The sequence below is a fragment of the Panthera leo genome, chromosome D2, assembly GCF_018350215.1.
Source record: "Panthera leo isolate Ple1 chromosome D2, P.leo_Ple1_pat1.1, whole genome shotgun sequence".
Classification (NCBI taxonomy): Eukaryota; Metazoa; Chordata; class Mammalia; order Carnivora; family Felidae; genus Panthera; species Panthera leo.
The window spans coordinates 77,052,653-77,058,652 of record NC_056689.1 but is presented as its reverse complement, the minus strand read 5'-3'; the positions used below and the strand labels follow the sequence as shown (position 1 = coordinate 77,058,652).

At 54.6% G+C, this 6,000-nt stretch overlaps 1 protein-coding gene across 9 annotated transcripts in view; it reads left to right on the top strand.

Moving 5' to 3' along the window:
* Positions 1-3,572: 3,572 nt before the first annotated feature.
* Positions 3,573-6,000, top strand: part of FGFR2 (fibroblast growth factor receptor 2) — a 108,508-nt gene continuing 106,080 nt past the window's right edge. For all 9 annotated transcript variants that reach the window (XM_042907859.1, XM_042907858.1, XM_042907857.1 and 6 more), the window contains exon 1: positions 3,573-4,004. The gene's annotated coding sequence lies outside the window, so the exon portion shown is untranslated. The remainder of the gene's footprint in view (positions 4,005-6,000) is intronic.

Here is a 6,000-nt window from a genome sequence, read left to right as displayed (position 1 = left end):
ATCTGAATTTAAAAAAAGGTTTCTTCACACTTTCATTCACTTAATCTTCTTAGTGACCCTGCTAAATAACTACAAGACAGGTACCACTATTGTCTTCATTTTACCTGAAAACAATGGAAGGCTCAGAGAACTTAAGTAACTTGCCCAAGGTCACACAGCGATGGAGTGAAGAGAGCCAGCCGCACCTTTCCTGTTGGAACCAAAGCCCCCTCACCCTTAAAGCGAGACAGGAATTCCGGAAGGACTTTGTCCCCAGGGAAGTCTTGGCTTTGAGATTCTGTCCTAAGTTTAGAATCATCGCTGACGTTCAGCGCTGGGATTTATGCTTTCGCTTCAGTGACATGCGGTGAAGTTCCCTGAAGGTGGGACCGAGCTGTCAGGGGATCAGGCCTCTCCCCTCATCCCAGGAGTTAACTACCCAAACCGCAGTCCTTGGACTCTTCTGTATTTCTCCTCTCGAATGCTTCTTTTATGCCACGGACATTACTGAGATGGAGCCTAAAGAATGAAATTCATAGTTTTGCAGGGAGGACAGAACGGCATCAGACGGGCTCATTAGCGCTGAAACGTCAGCAGCCTGCATTCATCTAACTTTTCTACACGGTGAAGGAACAGCCACCTAGTAAAAAACAGATTATTAAAAAAAAAATTCTGCATCTTTAGAGGAGAATGGCCCGTGGCAGCCAGGGTTCCCACCCCTTTCCTGGTCCCTTCCCGCAGCCAATGGTTAGCAGTACACTTTGTTTCTTGAAAGTCATGGGGCATTGGAGTTCTGGTGTCCTCATTTTTCTTCCTTCCATTGATGTATCATTACTAGAGTGAAAAAAAAAAAAAAAAAAAGAAGGGCGTCTCGAGGGCTTTTGAAAAAAAAAGGGTGGCTACTCAAGACATTTTGTAAAGGGGGAAAATTGTGAAGAAAAGGAACCCCAGTAGGGGGCGGAGGGTTGTGAATGTGGCCTTGTCTGGTAATTCTTTCAGCAGAAACCTGGTGCTGGCGTTAGTATTTCAGTTCAAACTGTCACCTTTAGTTCTTGCTGGCTTTTCTGCCCTCGGCCCTGAACCTCAACAGATTGGGGCTTATTTACCTATTCACACTCGGCCGGGAAAGCTCATTAATAGGCTTATTAGCAACACCATTCACGGGAGGCCAGTGACAAAAGGGGTTCCAGCCACTTGAAGGGGGAAGAGAAAAATAAAAAAAAAAAAAAAACGTACAGAGATTATTTTTCTCATTCAGAAGCCTCACTGGTGTGAAAGCTTTCCTAGACCCTCTGAGGTCACTTGAAGCCTAAATATGATGACAGAATTGTGTGTGTGTGTGTGTGTGTGTGTGTGTGTGTGTTTTAATTCCAAACATGCGTTTGCTTTTCTCAAAACTGAAGAGCTTGCTGTTGTGGGCTGTGGCCTCGCTCCCTTAAAAATGAACACTCTTAAGGGAATAAGGGTCTTGTGATGGATTGGTGTCTTTTCATCCCTAGGAAGAATAAATTCTGCAAACTGCATCTGGACACGAAAGAAGGTGTTCTGATTTGTCATTTTCAGCGGAAGCCTGCCTTTTTATTCAGTGTACATAAAGCTATTGATGAATGGGGTTAGGGATGACGGCTTCCTGCACCAGTAATTTATGTGAGAATGTGTTAACAGCATTTTCAATGGCTAATGGATATGTTGCAGGATGGGAAGGGACTCTGTCCTGAGACACTTGAGTTTCCCATCGATGGGGAGTATAAAGACGTAAGTGCCCGTCGCCGCGCTGGTGGACCTTCTGCCGCCTTTTTGTGCCCACGGGTCTGAGAACTTGAAAAGGTATGTTCAGAACAACCCAGGTGTGAGTGGATGGCTGAGGCTCACCTGGCTGAGCTGTCAGTTAATTAAAAGGCTTTAGGACTGATCTGGGTTAAAAAGACTTGACCGAAAACATACCCAAGCCAACGGACCGATCATTTTGCTTGAGACTCAGACCATTACCTTCGCTGTCAAATTTCCAAAATATAATTTCACAGCCATTTGCTGAAGCATTGCAGTGGAGTTGCTCGTCCTGGGTTTTAAGTAATTTACATAAAAAGTTGTCTATTGTGTATTGTGAAGCCAAATGATTTTCTCATGATGTGGCTGGCACCTTCAAAAAATTTTTTCGTGTTATTGAAGTGTGCCATGTCGGTGACCCATGAAGAACTAACTGCGTTTCTAAATGCTGGAAAAGTCGATTTTCCAGGTCAGTTTTGTACTCACTGCTCCATCTATCTTCAGGCCTCAAAAGCATTCTAAAGCACTTCTGGGTTTAATGACCTTTTCCAAGGAAAAATAATTAAGGTTTTTATCTATATTGTCTTGTACTTAAGCAGGAAAGCTTAGGAGCTGGATGAGTGAGGAGGAGAGAAAGTATATTAAAAAAATAAATTACCCCGTAGACACAGCCTAGTGAGAAAAGTAATGGAAAATATGAACTTTAACCAGTTACAGCCTGGCATTCAGTTGGCCAATCTGATTTTGCAGTATAAGAATCTAAGATTCAGAAAAAAGAATTGCTTTGCTCTAGGTCATACAGCTATTTACAGCAGAGTTGTGCCTTTAGAATCTTTCCAGTTTCTTTTTATTACTCCAAATACATATTATTAAACAACCCTTTTTTGTTGTTGCAATTTTTTTTAAAAAAATTTTTAATGTTTATTTATTTTTGAGAGAAAGAGAGCGCGAGCGGGAGAACAGGCGAGAAAGAGAGCGCCACAGAATCCAAGGCAGGATCCGGGCTCAGGGTGGTCAGCATAGAGCCGGATGCGGGGCTCGAACTCGCGCGCGAGGAGATCATGACCTGAGCTCAAGTCAGACGCTTAACCGACTGAGCCACCCAGGCGCCCCTGCTACAGTTTTTCACTTTTTCTATGAGAGGCCAGATCCAAAGTCAGATCTGCCAATAACCAGCTGTGTGGCCCTGGACAAATTACTTAACCTCTCTCATCCTGTCTCTTTATCAGAAACTGGGATTATTACTCTGCAAGGTGGTTGCACTGATGACAAATAACCGGTTCAGTGTGCCCCGCCCGTGGTGGGGGCTCCATAAGCATCGGTTTCTTCTCTCACTGCTGTAGTTTGGCAGGACAGAAAAGTGCAATGTCCCGCAGACATTTCCAAGCTGCTCTCTCTCTCCTCCAAAAGTTTCAGCTGCATTAAATTTCTCCCCCCTGTTAACAACGTGCGGTCCCTCTAGGGGCAGGGCAGGCAGGCCGTCATTTGTTTTCTGACTTGAACCAAAAACGCAACGCGATCACCCGGCGAACCGTCGGTCTGCGTCCCCTGGGAAGGAAGGGGGCGGTGGCGCGGGTCGAGGCTGTCGCCGCACCTCCGGGTCCCGGCGGTGGCCGGGGTCTCGGGCGGCTCGCGGGCGTCGGGAGCCGCGCGGAGTCCGGGCGGCCGGGCGCGCGGCGCTGATTGGCAGAGCGGGCGCCGCCGTCCAGGAAACGGCTCGGGTTTCAGCGGGGGCGTGACCCGCCGGGAGGGGGCGGCGGCGGCGCGGGCGGCGGCGGCGGCGGAGAGCGCCGCGGAGAGCCGAGCGAGCGGGCGGGCGGCGGGTGCGGAGCGGGCGAGCGGGCGAGCGAGCGAGCGAGCGCGGCCGCCACAAAGCTCAGGGCGCCGCGGGGTCTGCGCGCGGCGTAGTCGGCCCGGCGCCGCGACTCCTTCCCGGGCTGCCGGGGCCCGGGCGCCCCGAGGCCGCCGCTTTCCTGGGCGCTCCGAGCGTTCGCGAGTCGCGAGCAAAGTTTGGTGGAGGAGACGCCGAGCCGGAGTCCTTTCTTCCTCTCGCTCCCCAAACCCGAGGGCAGCCGGCGGGCGTCATGCCCGCGCTCCTCCGCAGCCCGGGGTGCGCCTGAAGCCTCGGAGTCTTGGCGCCGGCGAGGACCCGAGGACCACTCTTGTTTGGAGTTTCCCCCCGAGCTCGTCGCTTGCTCCATCCCAACCCACGCCGGGCGCGGGGACAGACCGGCCGCCGGGCAGCGTTGCCATTCAAGGTAATCGCCGTGTCGGGTGCCTCGGGGAGCCTCGCCCGCCGGCGAAGCTGGGGCCGCGGGAGCCCGGGACGCCGGGCGCACTGTCCCCCGAGCGGAGGGCGCGGGGGCACTGGCACGGTGGAGCCTGCTCCCTGTCCTTGGCTCCCTGTCTTTGGCTGCATAGGTGATGGGGGAGCGGGATGCGTGCTGACGGCGGCCGTTCGGGAAGGTCTGCGTTTACTCCTTACCCCCCATCCAGATGCTGACATCTGCCTCTGGCACTGACACCCCCCTCCCTGTCAAACTGCGGCCGGCGCCGTCCCACCGGCCGGCGCGATCCTCCGACCCCAGAGCCGGCAGGCGAGTGGCGGGGCTGCCTCGCTGGTGGCTCGGCCCCGCAGGTCCCGGCTTCGGAGGGGCATCTTCGGGGTGGCTCATCCCGGGGTCCGGGGAGCGCCCGCCCTTGTCCCATCCAGGCCGGGCGGGGGTGGGGGGATCCGTCCTTTCCCGGGACGGAGCCGTTGAATGGGGCCCGCGACCTTTCCGTCGGGCTGGCTGTGCTCGGGGGAGGGGGGGTGGCACCTTAGGGGTGGAGGCCGCTCCGGTTCCCCGATTCAGGCACGGGCGCCCGTAGCCCGCTGCCGCCCTCGGTGCTGGAGGAAGCGCAGCGCGCCTGGGGCTAGGGGGCGAACTGGACCGACTTTTTTCTCGCTCGCCGCCTGTTCAGCCGGCAGCAGCTAGGGCATGTCGAAAGCGCAAGCGAGTTCTAACTTGCGCGCTCGTTCTTTCAGCGCCGGGGCCGCGCCGGGGAGTCAGCCGAGGGCCCTGCGAGACGCTGGCTCCCACTCTCGCGGCCACAGGGCCAGCCTGGGGGGGGGGGGTCCCGGCCGGGGGCGCCGAGTCTCCGCCGCTCCCCTCCGAGCCCGCTCCCTCCAAACCCTCCTCCGGGCCTGCCTCCCTCTGGCCCAATTCAATAAAACCTACCCTTAAAAGCAAACCTGCTTTCACACTCGGGGCACCCATTATGTGTTTGGTGTGAAACGCTATCAACATTTAAAACCCCATTGTCCCCCGGGTCCCAAATCCCTGTAAATCTTCCACTGGCCACGACTCATTTTCATCTGAAAAGCCTGTTTAGTTTGAATAGAAAAGCAATCAGGCGCCCCTCTCCCTCTCCCTCTCCCTGGAATGTCAATTAAAATGCAGATTTTTCTGAGCTCTTTAGCGCCCCAAGAAGGGGGAGAAACTCTGGATAAATGAAAGAAGTGGCCACAATGAGCCGGGCTGCTGGTGGTTAGGAGTTCCCCAAAGCTGCTGCAAGTTCTCACTGGCTTGCAGGCGTTCACCAGGGGTGGATTGCGGTCCTGAGTCAGCCTGTATTTTTTTGAGATTTCAGAATGTTGAGCAGCCCCCGCCCAGATCTGACCCCTTGATAGCTCCCTCCCTTACTCAGCTGGGAAGACGAGGGGAGCAGCAGGGAGGCTTTGAGCTGGGAGATAGGTCGGCCCCCTGGGGGGACCTGGGCATCCCAACCTTACGTGGCCTTGTTGACTTTCCTGATGTAGGATCTCCCGGGAACAAAGCGCCCAAATGCTCGGCTTGGGTGAGCCGGCAGAGGACAGATAACCTAGGAGCTCAATTAAGGCGGGCACTGTGTTGGTTTGCCTCTTGGAGCGTGGGGGCGGGGGTTGGGAATATTCTGGTAAGTTGAGGAGTTCAGAACAAACCTGCCAGCCAGGCTCTCTTGCTTGCCACTTTGCGTGTGTTTGGGGGCAGGTTTGTGCTGAGGTGAAAATGGACCAGGGGAGCGGGTGGCCACGAAGAGCCGTCCATCACAGGGAGGGTGACAACGCCTCCCCTGCCCGGGCTGAGAAGAGAGTTCCCTTTCAAGGGGAAAAATAAACACGCCGGGGCTTTCACTGAGGCTCAGACTCCAGGAAGGATTATGGTATTGAAGGCAGGAAGCCGGGATTGTGGCCGCCAGCGGCATGCTGGGCCTGTGTTCCCAACACCGAGC